This window comes from Bos javanicus, chromosome 24 (genome assembly GCF_032452875.1).
Source record: "Bos javanicus breed banteng chromosome 24, ARS-OSU_banteng_1.0, whole genome shotgun sequence".
Taxonomy (NCBI): Eukaryota; Metazoa; Chordata; class Mammalia; order Artiodactyla; family Bovidae; genus Bos; species Bos javanicus.
The window spans coordinates 55,222,575-55,241,252 of record NC_083891.1 but is presented as its reverse complement, the minus strand read 5'-3'; the positions used below and the strand labels follow the sequence as shown (position 1 = coordinate 55,241,252).

At 39.1% G+C, this 18,678-nt stretch overlaps 1 long non-coding RNA gene across 1 annotated transcript in view; it reads right to left on the bottom strand.

Moving 5' to 3' along the window:
• LOC133237397 (uncharacterized) overlaps positions 1-16,088 on the bottom strand; it is a 36,733-nt gene extending 20,645 nt beyond the window's left edge. Inside the window, exon 1 of the long non-coding RNA XR_009733177.1 lies at positions 15,975-16,088. This is a non-coding gene — a long non-coding RNA (uncharacterized LOC133237397). The remainder of the gene's footprint in view (positions 1-15,974) is intronic.
• Positions 16,089-18,678: the final 2,590 nt, after the last annotated feature.

Sequence of the window (18,678 nt, the reverse complement as noted above, 5' to 3'; positions counted from 1 at the left end):
ACTCTTCTTTGACTATTTCCTAATTGTGTGGCCTCTAGTGAATCCCTTAGCCCCTGTGGGGCTCAGTTTTCTCAACTGGAAAATGGAATCAAAATTACCAACCTCACAGGGTTCCCTTGAGGACCAAAGATGACGCACACGTGTAGTACTGAGCACAGTGACTGGTGACAGACAGGAGGTATTGTTATTACCATTAGGACTTTCAAGGGGAAAGGACTCACACACCACATGGTATAGTCACTCCCATTATTGCTTTGGTTGAAAAAACTGAAGCCATTAGTAAGTGAAATTTGTTCACCTAAAAAAATTACCAATCTAAATTGTTACCTAATTGCTAGTCTCCATCCCATCTCACCTGAACTGTATTTATTTATAATAAACTTCTCATTGAGTAGTTAACAAAACATTGGATCCAGAGCAGCTTGTTTTTAGATGTCAATTACATACATGTATGTTTATATATTTTACCCTGGGGAGAAAACACAAACACTCATCTTGTACCTATGTTTTAGAAGAACAAGTTCTATCGTAACTTCTAAATTCATTATTAGCAAAGGTTGTATTTAAGATTCCTGTGTCTACTGCTTAATAACCCCCAAATTAGTCTCGATGGAATTAGCTGTAATTAAGGACATTGTGAAATATGGTGGGGCAAACAGAATTACACTGTATTACTTTATTAATAATATTCTTTAACTACACTGTAAATTGCTATTAGGCCTACATATTACTGCCTGGATATGGAAATAGTCTTTTGCTATGCTAATCTAACACAATTTTCTTTTAAATGTAAACAAATTATAGTCTATTAATATGCTGTTCTACTTGCATAGTTAATTATTGTAACAGTAAGGAATAAAATTGTTCTGCTTTCTCTGTTTCTGATGGAAAAAGGGCTACATAAATAGTTTAATAGGGAACTAATTATGCAAAAAATTTAGATGCCTAAAATGTGTTTGTAATTACATTAAAATGGTCTTCTGTTCAAATATTGGAAAGCCTGCTAATTGGAGGCTAGCTGAAAATTTAAATATTGTGAATCAATGATTTTAATACAGTACATGTTTGGTTGTGTTTCTGTTCATATTTGTCTTGAAAATTAAGTGAATATTTAACAGTGTTTAATAAGAGGGGGTCCAAGTTTCATACCAATGAAGTTAGTCTCCTGAAGACTGGAATTTTAAACGTGTATTTTACAGAATTCTCTTTAAGGGGTATGGGCAACTTTAGGCTCAATAACAACAAAAGTATCCTCCAATACTGCTTGGAGGATAAGTTGATATGAAAAGAAAATGTGATGTAGACCAACCAAATCAAAGAGTTCAAGAAAATGCCCCACAACACGCAAACCCGAGTCGATACCGTTGTAAATTACTAAATTGTTTTAGATAAATAAACACATGTAGCACATCGCCTGCCTACTCTCCAAGGATTCCCAAGTGCATCACCTTATCCAGCTGTAATTAAGGAGTGTTAAAGACACACAGCCATGTTCTAAATGATTTTTTTTTTGTGGCAGCCGAGCTTTTATTTTGATGCGAGATGGAGGATCTAAATCTGAGAAAAATGCAATGCTAAAATAAGCCCACTCTTTTGGAGAGAATTTCAACAACCTGTCCTGAATTTTAAACTATTTTGGAAAAAAAAGAAGGGCAAACTGTTCATTATAATTTTTACGACAATACAAATGAGAGTACTGCATATGCAACCAGGATTAATTGCACAGATAATTGGGAGCCCAGAAATAACTTTATAATTTAAAATTCTTGCTTACTTAACAGAGCTGTTGTGGGGATCAAGAGATAGAACGTACTTGAAAGCATGTTGAAGACTATAAAGCCCACAAGGAAGGTAGCAAGACAGTCACCACGGTTATTAGTAATAATGAAGAGGATGAAATGCAATTTGTCCCATAATGTAATCCCCTCTGGATAGCTCCTTCCATACAAAGTTCTCTAGCTAGCAAACTTCTCTAGCTGCCTTGTGGTACAAGGCAATGGTTAAGCTTGAGCTCTGGAAGTAACAGACCAAAGCTGTGACCTCTGGATCTATCTTTTAGGGCCCAAAGGACTGATGGATTGCAGGACGACCTGTTTTCATCTCTATCTAGTACCAGGAACAGTCACAAACTGTCAGTTGACTCATTGCTCATAACACTGCCACATTCTTTGACCAAAAGGAATTTTTTGCTGATTTTGAAAAAGAAAGAAAAAAGTCTCCAACATTAGATTCAAATGTGAACCCTCTCAAGGATACTCACCAACCACTGGGCAAAGCCAACACCGTACATGGTCAAGACTTTCCGCCCTCTTAGCAGTTCAGACCTACTACCTCTGTGTGCTCTCTGCTTTACTCAGCCTAGGGGATCCCTTGTTGTTAAGTCATGTCTGATTCTTTGTGACCCTATGAACTGCAGCATGCCAGGCTTCCCTGTCCTTCACTATCTCCCTAAGTTTGCTCAAACTCATGTACATTGCCATCCAACCATCTCATCCTCTGCCACCCCCTTCTACCCTTGCACTCAATCTTTCCCAGCTTCAGGGTCTTTTCCAATGAGTTGACTCTTCGTGTCAATTGGTCAAGGGATTGGAGCTTCAACTTCAGCAGCAGTCTTTCCAAAGAATATTTAGGGTTGTTCCTTTAGAATTGACTGGTTTGATCTCCTTGCAGTCCAAGGGACTCTCAAGAGTCTTCTCCAGCACTACAGCTTCTGAAAGCATCAGTTCTTCGGTGCTTAGCCTTCTTTAGGGTCCAGCTCTCACATCCATTCATGACTACTGGAATAAACAAAGCTTTGTCTATACGGACCTTTGTTGGCAAAGTGATGTCTCTGCTTTTTAATATGATGTCTAGGTTTGTCATGGCTTTTCTTCCAAGGAGCAAGCATCTTTTAATTTCATGGCTGCAGTCACCACCCACAGTGATTTTGGAGCCCAAGAATATGAAATCTAACAGTTTCTTTTTCCCCATCCATTTGCCATGAAGTAATAGGGCTGGATGCCATGACTGTAGTTTTTTGAATGTTGGGTTTTAAGCCTACTTTTTCACTCTCCTCTTTCACCTTCATCAAGAGGCTCTTCATTCAGTTCCTCTTCACTTTCTGCCATAAGAGTGATGTCATTTGCATATCTGAGGTAATCGATGTTTCTCCTGGCAATCTTGATTCCAGCTTGTGAGTCATCCAGCTCAGCATTTCATATGATGTACTCTGCTACTGTTGCTGCTAAGTCGCTTCAGTCATGTCTGACTCTGTGCAACCCCATAGAAGGCAACCCACCAGGCTCCCCCATCCCTGGGATTCTCCAGGCAAGAACACTGGAGTGGCTTGCCATTTCCTTCTCCAATGCAGGAAAGTGAAAAGTGAGAGTGAAGTCACTCAGTCATGTCCAACTCCTAGCGACCCCATGGACTGCAGCCTAGCAGGCTCCTCTGTCCATGGGATTTTCCAGGCAAGAGTACTGGAGTGGGGTGCCATCGCCTTCTCCGACGATGTACTCTGTATATACATTAAATGAGCAGGGTGACAGTATACATCCTTGACATACTCCTTTCCCAGTTTTGAACTAGTCCATTGCTCCATGTCCAGTTATAACTGTTGCTTCCTGTCCCGCATACAGATTTCTTAGGAGGCAGGTAAGGTGGTCTGGTATTCCCATCTCTATAAGAATAAGCCACAGTTTGCTGTGATCCACACAGTGAAAGGTTTTAGTGTAGTCAATAAAGCAGAAGTAGACTTCTTTTTGAAATTTCCTTGCTTTTTCTATGACCCAGCATATGCTGGCAATTTGATATCTGGTTCTTCTGCCTTTTCTAAGTCCAGCTTGTACATCTGGAATTTTTTGGTTCACATACTGTTGAATCCTAGTTTGAAGGATTTTGAACATAATCATGCTAGCATGTAAAATGAGTGCAACTGTACAATAATTTGATCATTCTTTGGCATTGCCTTTCTTTGGATTGGAATGCAAACTGATCTTTTCCAGTCCTGTGGCCACTGCTGAGCTTTCCAAATTTGTTGGCATATGGAGTGCAGCACTTTAACAGCATCATTTTTAGGATTTGAAATAGCTTAACTGCAATTCCATCACCTCCACTAGTTTTGTTCATAGTGGTGCTTCCTTAAACCCACTTGACTTCGCATTCCAGGATATCTGGCTCTAGGTGAGTGACCACACCATCGTGGTTAACTGGGTCATTAAGAGATTTTTTGTACAGTTCTTCTGTGTATTCTTGCCATCTCTTCTTAATCTCTTCTGCTTTTGTTAGGTCCTTGCTGTTTTTGTCCTTTATTGTGCCCATCTTTTCATGAATGTTCCCCTCATATCTCCATTTTCTTAAAGAGATCGCTAGTCTTTCCTATTCTATTGTTTTCCTCTATTTCTTTGCACTGTTCACTTAGGCTGTCTTATCTCTCCTTGCTGTTCTCTGGAACTCTGCATTCAGTTTGGTGTATCTCTCCCTTTCTCTCATTCCCCAAAATGCCACAACCCCAACCACATCCGGGCTGTTGTGCCTGCTGTTCTCCACGCCCGGAGTGCTCCCTCCTTCTCCTGTTAGTCTTCCTTTCAGGCTGAGCTCAGGTCTCTCTCTGCCTCTCCCAGCCTGTGGCGGGCGCTCCATGCTCAGGGCCTGCTTCCTCCCGCCAGCGTATGATGTCTGTGCCACCCTTTTGGCACTTGGTTTGTTGTTTCACTTTCTTAGTCTTATATGTATTTTACTCTAAGTGATAATCTGTCCTTGGAGTATTTTATCTATCTTTATGTTTCTAGTACAAAATTCAACCCACCTCATAAAAGGGTCTGTAGAGATCCTTGGTCCCACATGAAGTTAGAAGCACATGGCGCTCAAGGAAGTTGTGGAAATGTTCTTAAGTCAGGCTAGTGAGCTCGCCCAAAGCCATCCATTTAAATGGACAAAGCAAGCTGGAGAGTCCGAGCCTACTGACCATTCTATTAGTCCACAGGCTAGACTGCTGTAGGTGTCTGAGAAGGCTTCTTGGGTTATGACAGAACAGGATAGTTCATAGCAAATATTTTGGTGAGGTGGTGCTTTGCCTAATTCCATTCTGCCATTATCCACCTCTGTGTATACACAGTACTAATACCGGAGCTAGGCATGAAACACAATTCTGAAAATTCTCAAATCTATCTCTTCTTCTTTTTTTTTTTTTTTTTTTGCCACACTGGGCATGAAGGATCTTAGTTCCCCCAAGGATCAAGCTCGTGCCCCCTGCAGTGGAAATTCAGAATCCTAACCACTCAACCACTAGGGAATTCCCTCTCCTGTCTCTTTTCAAAATAGAAACTTTAAAGATGTATGTTCTGTATTTCCTATTCTTTTAGAGTATTTCTTCCACCTCATGAAAGCCAGAGGACAATCACATGCTCTTCTGATAAGAATAATCATAAACCCATTCCACCTCCCACAGGGAGTTTAGCCATCAGTATCTACCCTTTTAAAAATGCCACCAGGACTTTTATACCAGTGGAAAGTTATGTAGTGGTTGATGCAATCGTCAATTAATGTATTCTCTTTTTTCTTCCCACAATTATTAATGAGCAGTGAAATGCCAACATGGTGGAAACAGAAGGGAAAAGAAAGAACAGCAAAGACACTGATCGTTTAAAACTAAAGGAGCAGCTCATGAATAACGGAGAGCTATGTGCATACAAATTGCCAGAAGAAATCATTTCTACTTTTCCATGATATTGTTCTTAGTCCTCTTTACTTTATTCAGAAAGGTTCTATTCCCCAGGCCAAGAGGGTATTTTTATCCCATACAAATACTCATGAGAATTTTTTTTTAATGGCTAAATTCTGGTAAGTGGAACAATCAGCCTAAATAGAATACTTTTTCTAAGTTAAAATTCTTATTACAGAGAGAAGACCACTGTCCCCCTATAGTCTTTAATTACCATCTGCTATGTTCCTGACTGCAGAATCCTGGAAGAACCTTGTCCAATGTGCTGTCACAGAGAGAACCCAAAGACATAGCCAATGGAAAGTAGGTCACTGGGAGAAGCTGAGCCTACTAATCTAATTTTTTGCAATTGAAATATATGGTGCTTTCTTGACCTTTTGCTATTTTTGCCACTGGTTATATTATTGTTGCTGTTGTTCAGTCACTCAGTCATGTCTGACTCTTTGTGATCCCATGACCTGCAGCACGCCAGGGTTTCTTGTCCTTCACTATCTCCCAGAGTTTGCTCAAACCCACATCCATTGAGTCAGTGATGCCATCCAATCATCTCATCCTCTCCTCCTCCTGCCCTCAATCTTTTCCAGCATTAAGGACTTTTCCATCAAGTGGCCAAAGTATTGGAGCTTCAGCTTCAGTTATCAGCCTTTCCAATGAGTATTCAGGGTTCATTTCCTTTCAGATTGACTAGTTTGTTCTCCCTGCAGTCCAAGGGACTCTCAAGAGTCTTCTCCAGCACCACAATTCAAAAGCATCAATTCTTTGGTGCTCAGACTTCTTTGTGGTCCAACTGTCTCATCTGTACATGACTACTGGAAACCATCGGTTTCACTATATGGACCTTTGTTGGCAAAGTAATATCTCTGCTTTTTAATATGCTATCTTCATATTTGCTCTTGGCAAATTTACCACTTTGTGTTTTCTATGACAGACTGTATTATCTTGATCAGGAGAAAAGAAATTATTTTAAGGACAACGGCAGCTTCTTATATCAAACCTCCTTTTAACGTGTGTCTTATGGCTTGGGTAGGTGTATGAAGGAAAAACTGACTGACTTGCTTTGAGCATCCAAAGGCTGTGAAATGTAAACCAGTACAACCATTATATGGAGAAAGCAATGGCACCCCACTCCAGTACTCTTGCCTGGAAAATCCCATGGACGGAGGAGCCTGGTGGGCTACAGTCCATGGGGTCGCTAGGAGTCGGTCACGAATGAGAGACTTCACTTCCACTTTTCACTTTCATGCATTGGAGAAGGAAATGGCAACTCACTCCAGTGTTCTTGCCTGGAGAATCCCAGGGACAGGGGAGCTTAGCACAGGGACTTAGCACAACCATTATAGAGAACAGTATGGATGCTCCTTAGAAAACTAAATATAGAGGTAATATATGATCCAGCAATCATATTCCTGAGCATATATCTGGAGAAAACCATAATTCAAAAAGATACACGCACCCCAGTGTTCATTACAGAACGATCTACAATAGCCAAGATATACATGTGTGTGTTCGTGTATGCTAAGTCGCTTCAGTCATGTCCAGCTCTTTGCGACCCTGTGGACTGTAGCCCCCCAGGCTCCTCTGTCCATGGAGTTCTTCAAGCAAGAATACTGGAGTGGGTTGTCATGCCCTCCTACAGTGGATCTTCTTGACCCAGGGATTAAACTCCGATCTTCTGCATTTGCAGGCAGGTTCTTCACCACTAACGCCACCTGGGAAGCCCACAGCCAAAATATGCAAGCAAAGTCCATCGACAGAGGAATGGATGGAGAAGATGTGTACATACATACAATGGAATATTACTCAGCCATAGAAAGGATGAAATAACGCCATTTTCCACAACATGGATGGACTTAAAGCTTATCATACTAAGTCAGTGAGACAAAGACAAATATCATATGATAACTCTTACATGTGGAATCTAATAAAAATGACACAAATGAATTTATTTATAAAACAGAAACAGAATCATAGCTCTCTACATCAAACTTATGGATACTAAAGGGGAAACATTGAGGGGAGTGGTATATTAGCAGATTGGGATTAACATATACACACTACTATACATATTAGGTTGGTGCAAAAGTAATTGCAGTTTGCATTGTTGAACTTTGCTATTTGATACTGGAATATATTCTTAAATAAATGTGGCTATGTTATACACCATGTTAATACCAGTGGGAATTTTCTCTATGACTCATGGAGTCAAGTTGGTGCTCTATCCAGGCACATTGAAAGACCCAGTTGTTGCATATTGCAAAGACTTGCTGTAAATACAGAAAGAGATGGAGAGATGCAACTCAAAAACAAATTCTGTACAAAGGCTTAAAATAAAGTTGGTAGTATTTACTAGAAAAGTATAAAGAAATTAATAATTACATGCTATTTAAAATACAATGTATGTTAAAGGGGCAAAAAACCCCAAATCATCTATGTCAGTTATTCACCTTATATGCTTTCTGTAACTTTATATTTCTCTTCGATTATGAAGTGAGGACATTGAAAAAAACAGAATTAATGCAAATGTCTTTTTCAACTCTTCATTTTCACAAACCTGAAGGTAATCTAAAGGATTTGTCCTGTGGTTTCTTTATCCTAGAAAATCTAATAGGATCTTAATAATTAGGGGCAAAAACACCACAGTATGAGAAAGCAACAGCACTTATATGAGAGGTGAGATGAAAGCTATGCTGAGTGGAGTCTAACTGTGGCTGATATTCAGCAAAACAAGGAGACACAAAAGAGTATCTATTGTACAATTTCATTTTCATAATATTTAAGAACAGACTGATTACATGGCATAGAAATCAAAATAGTGGTTGTGTATGAATCCACAGGGCTCCCTGGTGGCTCAGCAGTAAAGAAACCACCTGCAATGCAGAAGACATGGGTCCAGTCCTTGGGTCAGGAAGATTCTCTGGAGGAGGAAATGGCAACCCACTCCAGTATTCTTACCTGGGAAATCCCATGGACAGAGGAGCCTGGCAGGGCTATGGTCCATGGGATCACAAAAGAGCTGCACACAGCTGACGAAACAACAACAAATCCACAAGGAAACTTTGGTGCTAACAGAAATGTTCTTTATCTTGATTTAGGAGATGATTATATAAAAACTTACTGAGGTGCATTTAACATTTCACTGTATGTAAATTATACCTCAATTGAGTACTGTGAAAAACTAAGTAAGGTATTATTCCTGGCCTCAGGGTATATATTCCTCAGAGTGACAATATTAAAATTTTAAAGAGCTCTATACTATTTCAAGAAAGAATTTATTGAGTGAGACTTAAGAGAATGAAAGAGAGGGGAGAGGGAAACTTATTTCTAGTGTGGTAAATGGCATGAGATGTGTTGGGAAGTTGTGATCAATTTTTAAGCTTAAGTAGCACACCCTAGGTGATCAAAATAAGTCTGACTGAGGTAAGAGAACCAGGTAAAAGCCTTGAGTTTTTACGAAAATAGCACATATTTTGTAGCTGAATATTTCTATCAATGCACTTCCTGTCTATAGAATTTTGGAAATTCAATAGCCTTTCTTCATTTTGTATTTTATCTGTCCCTTTCAGTTCAAGCTGACATTATTTCTACTGGTATGAAATTATCAAGAACCTTGTGGGTCTCCTGTGTATGTCTTTCAATGAGACAAGAAGCTTCTCCACACAATAAACTGTGGAAAATCCTGAAAGAGATGGGAATACCAGACCACCTGACCTGCCTCTTGAGAAATTTGTATGTAGGTCAGGAAGCAACAGTTAGAACTGGACATGGAACAACAGACTGGTTCCAAATAGGAAAAGGAGTACATCAAGGCTATATATTGTCACCCTGCTTATTTAACTTCTATGCAGAGTAAATCATCAGAAACGCTGGGCTGGAAGAAGCACAAACCGGAATCAAGATTGCCGGGAGAAATATCAATAACCTCAGAGATGCAGATGACACCACCCTTATGGCAGAAAGTGCAGAGGAACTCAAAAGCCTCTTGATGAAAGTGAAAGAGGAGAGTGAAAAAGCTGGCTTAAAGCTCAACATTCAGAAAACGAAGATCATGGCATCCGGTCCCACCACTTCGTGGGAAATAGATGGGGAAACAGTGGAAACAGTGTCAGACTTTATTTTTTGGGCTCCAAAATCACTGCAGATGGTGACTGCAGCCATGAAATTAAAAGACGCTTACTCCTTGGAAGGAAAGTTATGACCAACCTAGATAGCATATTCAAAAGCAGAGACATTACTTTGCCAACAAAGGTCTGTCTAGTCAAGGCTATGGTTTTTCCTGTGGTCATGTATGGATGTGAGAGTTGGACTGTGAAGAAAGCTGAGCGCCAAAGAATTGATGCTTTTGAACTGTGGTGTTGAGGAAGACTCTTGAGAGTCCCTTGGACTGGAAGGAGATCCAACCAGTCCATTCTGAAGGAGATCAGCCCTGGGATTTCTTTGGAAGGAATGATGCGAAAGCTGAAACTCCAGTACTTTGGCCACCTCATGCGAAGAGTTGACTCATTGGAAAAGACTCTGATTCTGGGAGGGATTGGGGGCAGGAGGAGAAGGGGACGACAGAGGATGAGATGGCTGGATGGCATCATTGACTCGATGGACGTGAATCTCAGTGAACTCCGGGAGTTGGTGATGGACAGGGAGGCCTGGTGTGCTGTGATTCGAGGTCACAAAGAGTCGGACACGACTGAGTGACTGAACTGAACTGAACTGATCCTAGATAATCTCATCTCTATTTTGGTTTCTACTGAGCTGCCTGAGGGAATCTAAAAATCACATATTTAATCTTTTCAAAGAGTCTTTTGTGACTGAATACTCTGACCTTCTGATTTCAGCAAAAGGCTTTCCAGGCACTCTTCAGTTTTGTTGTTGTTGTTGTTTTCCCTTAGTGCAGTTTCCTGACAGTGAATCTAATATTAGGACCTTTTGCAATCTGGGTAGGCAGAACATTTCTCAAGTCATCAGGTCATGGTTGCATTTTATTGGTTTTCCCTCAATTTATCTCTTTCCTCTCACATTTTACTATCAGCAGCAAGAAGAAACCAGACTGAACCTTCAACACTTTGCTTGGAGATCTCAGCTAAATATCTCGGTTAATCATTTACAAGTTCTGCTTCCCACATAATGGCAGGACACATTTCTCCTAAGCTTTCTGCCACTATTTAACAAGAATTTCCTTCCTCCAGTTTTCAATAACATGCTCCTTATTTCCTACTGAGCCCTCACCAACAATGTCTATAAAGTCCATAATTCTACCAACAGTCTGTTCATGACAATTTACATGTTCTCTAAGGTGATATATGCTTTCTCTACTATACTTCTCACTTTTTGAGCCCTCAATAGCAGCGTCATTAACATCCATATACTTCTTTATCATGCTTCTCAAAATTCATTCAACCTCTGCCCATTGCCCAATTCCAAAGCCACTTTCATATTTTAAGTATTCGATATGTCAGCATGTCACTTTCAGGTAGGTACTACAATCTGTATTAGTACTCTGAGGCTGCTACCACAATATCTAACTTGGTTTTTCAAAAAATATGGTATTAATAATGACATTAATATCCTACATGATATAAAATCTCTTATGATATACTTGAGAGCCATATGTGCCTGTCCTTCATTATTATGTCAATAGAATTATTTTATATTTTAATATCCAAATTTCCAATTATCTTTCACCCAGGTTAAACACAGCAGAACTCACAAAGCTAAAAACTATGATTTAGGTTGATCTCTTAGTAATAATTTTTAGTAGTAAATACTTCGTAAAATAATATACAAATACTGAAAACAGGTTACGTACCTTAAGGGATTCCATGACAATTAAGAATAGGATTGTTTAAGACACCGATTTAAAAAAATTGAGGAAGACACAAATAAATGGAAAGATATCCTGTGTTGTAGAGTGGAAGAATTAATATTTTTTAAATGTCCATATAACTCAAAGCCATGCACAGATTCAATGTAAACCCTGTCAAAATGCCAATGGCATACTTTACAGAAATATAAAACATAATGCCAATATTCATATGGAACAAGGGACCCTGAATAGGAAAAGCAATCTGGAGAAAAAAGAACAAAATGGAGGAATCACACTTCCTAATTGCACACTGTGGTTACCAAGCTATAATAATCAAAATGGTATGGTACTGGCATAAAAACAGACACATAGACCAGTGAAACATTATCAAAAGCCCACAAATAAACTCATGCATATACCATCAGCTAATTGACATTCGAACCAAGGACACAATGGGAAAAGCATAGTCCATCCAATTAATGGTCTGAGGAAAGCTGATATTCACATGCAAAAGAATGAAACTGGATCCATGGATCCCTGTCTTACACTACTCATTAAAAAAATTAACTCAAAATGAATTAAAGGTGTGAATTTAAGACAGAAACCATAAAACTTCTGAAAGAAAACATAGGGAAAAACTTCTTAAATGGCCCTTGGCAATTATTAAATGATACCAAAATCACAAACAACAAAAGAAAAAATCAGTAAGTGGGACTACATCAAACTGAAAAGCTTCTGTACAGCAAAGAAATCATCAGTGAAATGAAAAGGCAAGCTGTGGAATGGAAGAAAGTATCTGCATAGCATACTTTTGATAGTGTGTTAATATTAAAACTATGTAAGGAATACATATAACTTAATAGCAAAAACAGCAAATAATCAAGAAAATGGGCAGAGAGCCCGAATGGACATTTTTCCAAAAAAAAAAAAAACCACACACACAGTAAACAAGTACAGAAAAAAAGTGTTCAAACCACTAATCCTCAGGGAAATGCAAATAAAATACTACACTGAGCTATCACCTCACAGCTGCGAGGATGGCTATTATCAAAAAGACAAGAAAAAACAGGTGTTGGTGAGGCTGTGGAGAAAAGGGAATCCTTGTGCACTCTTGGTAGGAATGTAAATTGTTACTGCCATTAGAAAGATTCTTAAAAACGTTGAAAAATAGAACTATCCTCTGATTGAGCAATCCCACTTCCAAGCATTCACCTGACGGAAGTGAAATCACTGTCTTAAAGAGACACCAGTACTTTCACACGCACTGCAGCATTATTCACAACCGCAGTGACATGGAACCAAAGAAACAACATAAGTCTCCAGGCACAGATGATGAACGGATAAAGAACATGCAAGACAGATACATACATACAAATACACATGCACATGTTCATGCAATGGAATACTATTCAGCCATCAAAAGAAGCAACTCCTACCATTTGCAACAACGCAGATGAAACAAGGACATTATGCTAAGTGAACCAAGACAGGGAAAGACAAAAACTGCATGATCCCATCTATATGAGGAATCTAAAAAGACTGAACTCACAGAAACAGCATATTTCTCCTGTTCGTTGACAGGAGAAATAAGGAGATGGTGTTCAAAGGGTACGAATTTTCATTTATAAGATAAATAAGTTCTGAGGATCTAGTGGACAGCATTGTTCTATGGTTGACAATGCTTTATTGTATACTTGAAAGTTGCTAAGAGAATAAATCTTGAATGTTCTCACCAAAAAAAGGTAACTGTGAAGTGGCAGATGTATTAGCCAAGCTTATGGTGCTAATCATTTTGCAATATGGACATGTATCAACTCATCACCTGGTACACTTTCAACCTACACAGTGTTATAGGTCCATTTTATGTCAATAAAGATGGGGGGCGTGGTGAAGGACAGAGGTGTTTAAATTTTTCTGCCAAGTCATGTCGGTTTGTCTGACAGATGTCCTTAGTCATGTCTACTTTGAACCATATTTATATTCAGAATATGAATAATATTACAATCCACTCCTATAGTCTCAGTTATATTTACCTAGAGACTGATGACAATAAATACCGAGACATCTTTAATTCATTTTTCCTTTCCAGGTAGCCAGCATGATATAACTCAGTAAATTTCACTAGAGTGAATTTTCACATGAAGAAACAGCCTCTATGCACTTCAGTCATTGAAATATGGCAGTTGAGATGCTTCATGTATGTTAATTTTGAATATACTTAACCTATTTCCTAGATCATTTTCTGCATTGGTTATCTGTGTTGTTTCATTTGAATTATAAAATTCATGAGTGCTAGATTGCATTTTCTTTGTTTTGTTGGAACAGAAGTTAACTGTCACAGATGTAATGGGAGCTTAATATTAATGATTAATATTAAGATCATCTTGATCATAACTTCCACATCACAAAAATTGCTTCAAGAGATCAATGCAGTAATTATTGATTAGGGCTGTTCTAACCTACAAAATGGGGCTTCCCTGGTCGCTCAGCGGTAAAGAATCCACCGGCCAGTGCGGGAGATGTGGGTTCGATCCCTGGATCAGGAAGATCCTCTGAAGAAGGAAATGGCAACCCACTGCAGTAGTCTTGCCAAGAAATCCTATGGACAGAGGAACCTGCTGGGCTGCAGTCAACGGGATCTCAAGGAGTCAGACATGACTGAGTGACTCAACAACAACAACCTATAAAACACTCAGAAGGAAAACTGTTGGGATTTTTTTTCTTCCTTTCTTCCTTCATTCTCTCCTTCTCTTCTTTCCTCTTTCCTTCCTACCCGCCTAGCGTTTTCTTCCTTTTCTTTTCTTTTCTTTTTTATTGCTTAGAAGCATGAATATAAGCTCCAAAATAGTTAAAAGTAAGACCTTGTATAGCTAAGCATTTGGTATCTAAAACTAAGAGTTAGAAGTCCATAACCAAAAAGAGCCTCTTGTGAAATGATCTTTACGAGGGTTAGAGTCTGCTGGGAGTTACAGTCTGCATGCAGAGACCAGGAAGACACTTACCTGACATTCATTTCTTGTGAATTCCCTAAATTAAAGAACATCCTCTAAATATTAGATGAGATAAATTTTCACCATAGACATTACCGATTTGATGGAGAAAAAGAGAGGAATAAAGAACCAAAGGGTAATTTTATATGGAGTAGGGTCTGTGTGTACAGATTCTGTATGGAGCAGGGTCTTTGGGACAGATTTTGTGAACACCTATCGGCAGTAAGGGACCAGACGAGGGCGCAGCTCGTGAAGGAGGAGCACGTAGTGACCGAAAAGTGAAGAAAAATAACAGGAAAATAACAAGAAAATGAGGACATCTTGGAATCTAAGATGTCATGGCTAAAACACTACACAGGGCACTAATTGTCTTTCCATTTCTTCATATACAAAGGATTTTAAAATACAAATGTAAATACTTAACCTTATTAGAAAATAGAAGGATAAAAATGTTTCTGAAGTAACTGGGCAGTCTGAATGAAAAACCTTAAAAAAGTACCTTCATTTTGATGCAGAAACGCAAATGCTAAGTTTTTCTCCTGGGGAAATAATCGAACAAATATGCCAAAGATCTGTACATGTACTAAAACTAATGTTGCACCATTATTTATAATCTTGAAAAATATTAAGTGACCTAAATGTTTGTCGACAGAGAATTAACTGAATAAATAAACACTAAACAGTGAAATCCTCATAACTGCTAAAAATGATTATAAAGTTCTTTATTTGTTGACCTGGAAAAAATTTTCCATGATAATTTGAGTCAAAAAAATTACATACAGCATATTCACAATGCTGTGTGTAAACTATGGTTCCCTTTTTTGTTGTTGTTAAAAATTTACATATGTATAGAAAACAAAATCCTCACCTGTGTGTGATTATCACTAAAGTAGGATTATGGCTAATTTTTATTTTGTTTTTTTGTATGCCTTTTCTCCATAAACAGGAAAATAGACAACAAGGTCAATATTAATCATTGGAATTAAATACATAAACTTAGGAGTGGCTTAACTGCATGCCCTGAGCATGGCAGTTCCCAACTAGCTTTGAATTATTTGTTTGTCTGACTGACTGACTGAGTGACTGACTGATTCAAGCGTGTCACTAGTGGGAAGCAGGCCAAAAGCTTAAGGAATTACAGAGGGAGACTGATGTGGTTAAATGCTAACGTTGATTCGATTTTGGTGGCAGCTGCAGAATGGTTCCTATTTGCTTCCTTTAATTGCTAGGAGGGTATTTAAGTTGTCAAGCTCTAAGTGGCTGCCCTCAACAGGCCTCAATTTATCTAGCACTTTCTTCTTACATCTCCTTGGAGACCTGTGATAATCCTATGACTCTAGGGACTGTCATTCCCTTTTTAGATAAGGAAACTGAAGCACAGAAGAGTGAATGACCCAGTAAGAGGCCTGCACACTACTTAGAGAAATGCTAACGGCTATAACAAACAAAGACCAAAGTTTCAGCAACTTAATACAATAAATCTTACTTTTTCATTATCTTGAGGCCCCGAAAAGGTGTTCTGGCAGACGGGGAGTCCCTCATGTGGTGATTCAGAGACCCAGCCTCCTTGCACCTGCCTCCGTTAGTCTTCAAAGCTTCTGCAACCTGTAAGGGGAAGGGGAAAGAGCAAGGAAAATAAGTATTCGTGCTTATTTTACTTATTTAAAAGTATTGAGCTCTTTGGTTCCAAAATGATACACATAACTTGTACTGATATCTTCTGGGCTGAACAAGTGACATGAATCCCACCAGGACACAAGACGATGGTGCTGAGAAATAATCCTTGCCTGGGCTGATGCTTTTTAGTGCAATGCTATGCTACCTTGGAAGAAAAGCTACAACAAACCTAGACAGTGTATTAAAAAGCAAAGACATCACTTTGTTGGCAAACAAAGGTCCATATAGTCAAACCTATGGTTTTTCTACTGGTCATGTACAGATGTGAGAGTTGGACCATAAAGAAGGCTGAGTGCCAAAGAATTGATGCTTTCAAACTGTGGTACTGGAGAAGACTCTTGAGAGTCCCTTGGAGAATAGAAGATCAAACCAGTCCATCCGAAAGGAAATCAACCCTGAATATTCACTAGAAGGACTGATGCTGAAGCTGAAGCTCCAATACTTTAGCCACCTGATGCAAAGAGCTGACTTATTGGAAAAGACCCTGATGCTGGGAAAGATTGAGGGCAGGAGGAGAAGGGGGTGACAGAGGATGAGATGATTGGATGGCATCATCGATTCAATGGACATGAGTTTGAGCAAGCTCTGGGAAATAGTGAAGGATAGGGAAGCTTGGCGTGCTGCAGTCCAACGGGGCACAAAGAGTTAGACGTGACTGAACAACAACAAAATGCTACTAAAGACAAAGACAATGCTGCAAAGCAGTAAGTAGAGTCTCCAGGACTCAGAATAGATACACGACCAAACCCAGTGTTTTTGCTACCACAACACGCTAACCCTGCTTCTGGAATTAGTTCAGCCTGCCTCATGGCTTTCGAGTGAGTTAGAGCCTGAATCTAACACGGGACATACTGGAGAGAGAGGACCGCCATCCATGGGAAGAATGCTTGAACAGACCATGAGAAGGTCCAGGCTTAAGCCCTGCCTCTGCTGTATCTGACTGAAGAGGCCTGAATACATCTTGAAATTTCTCTCTTTTTTTTTTTTATCTTAGAGACACTATATTTCCAGATCTTTCCTACTTAAGCTTCTGGATTCTTCCATTAATTTTCCCTAAGATGCTCAAACATTCTGATAATGTTATTAGACTCTATGAGAGGATTTTAACAGTAAGGAGTAGCTAACAAAACCATACACCATTGACATATTTCATGCAACAGTTTAAAAAAGAAAAGAAACATTAGTAGCCTTGGGAATCCTGGCTTGGGTAACTGCTCAGTTTCCGTTAGGCTATTGAAAATATTGGGGTAAATTTGTCTATGCCTATTAACTACCTCTCTGGACCAGCTGAGAGCCACAGATCTCCATGGCTTCCCAAAGCCACAGATCATCTGACAAAAAATCTTTTGTTTCTATAATCTTAACAAGAGAATTCCAGTCACACACACCCCTCCCCATAAAGAGTGTATGCCTGAGATACTGCTGTCCTCCTTCTCCACTTGTCTGAATCCAGAAGTGTATATTGAGCTGAAAGTGGTTGGAAGTGATGGACAGGGAGAGAATATTGAAAAGCTCACTCAGGAAGGGAAATAACAACTCTATCAGAAACCTTGTTGTCTGTCACAGTGTTTGAACTAGTTAACTAGTGAAAATATAATGTTTTCTTCATCTGTCATAAATCCATAATCATCACTCCATCTTCAAAATCTCAGACTCATCCCCTCTTCATTTTCTCCATGCAATATATCAGAGAGAAAAACAGGAGCATTAACTAAAGGACTCCATGTATCCCTTCCCTCTACTAGCTCTGTCAAATCTTAACATTTTGGCAACATGTACTTCTGATTTTTAAGAGATATGATTATAATAAATAATCTTTAATGCATCGATAATGTGTCTCTATTCCACTTTCCTATTTCCTTCCCCTGAGAGACTACTAAAATGAATCGACATAGCTCCTAATCTAGTGTTTACCATTTTCATGCATAAATGTTAATAATAAAGAGTTTTTCTGTGCATGATGCAAAACTTTACATAAATGGTATCATATTGTATACATTATCCTATATTTATTTCATTTGCTGTTTAAAATACTTTTGAAATTTAATTATTAAATATACATTCATTGTAAGAGCTACAAAGCCTTCTTTTGCATAAATACACCAAATGTTAAAACCCATTTTCCCTGTGGCAGATTGTGACATACCACATTAACATTCTGATACATGTTTCCTTGTGCACAAGTATGAGAGTTTCTGTGATACACAAATGCTGAAATGGGTCAGACTCAGCCATCTCTTCAACTTTACTGTGCTGTGCTGTATTGCACTTACTTACTCAGTCATGTCTGATTCTTTGCAACCCCATGGACTGTAGCCCACCAGACTCCTCTGTCCATTGCATTCTCCAGGCAAGAATACTGGAGTGGGTTGCCATGCTCTCCTCCAGGGGATCTTCCCAATCCAGGGATTGAACCCAGGTCTCCCGCATTGTAGGCATATTCTTTACCACTGAGTCATAAGGGAAGCCCAAGAATACTGGAGTGGGTAACCTATCCCTTCTCCAGGGGATCT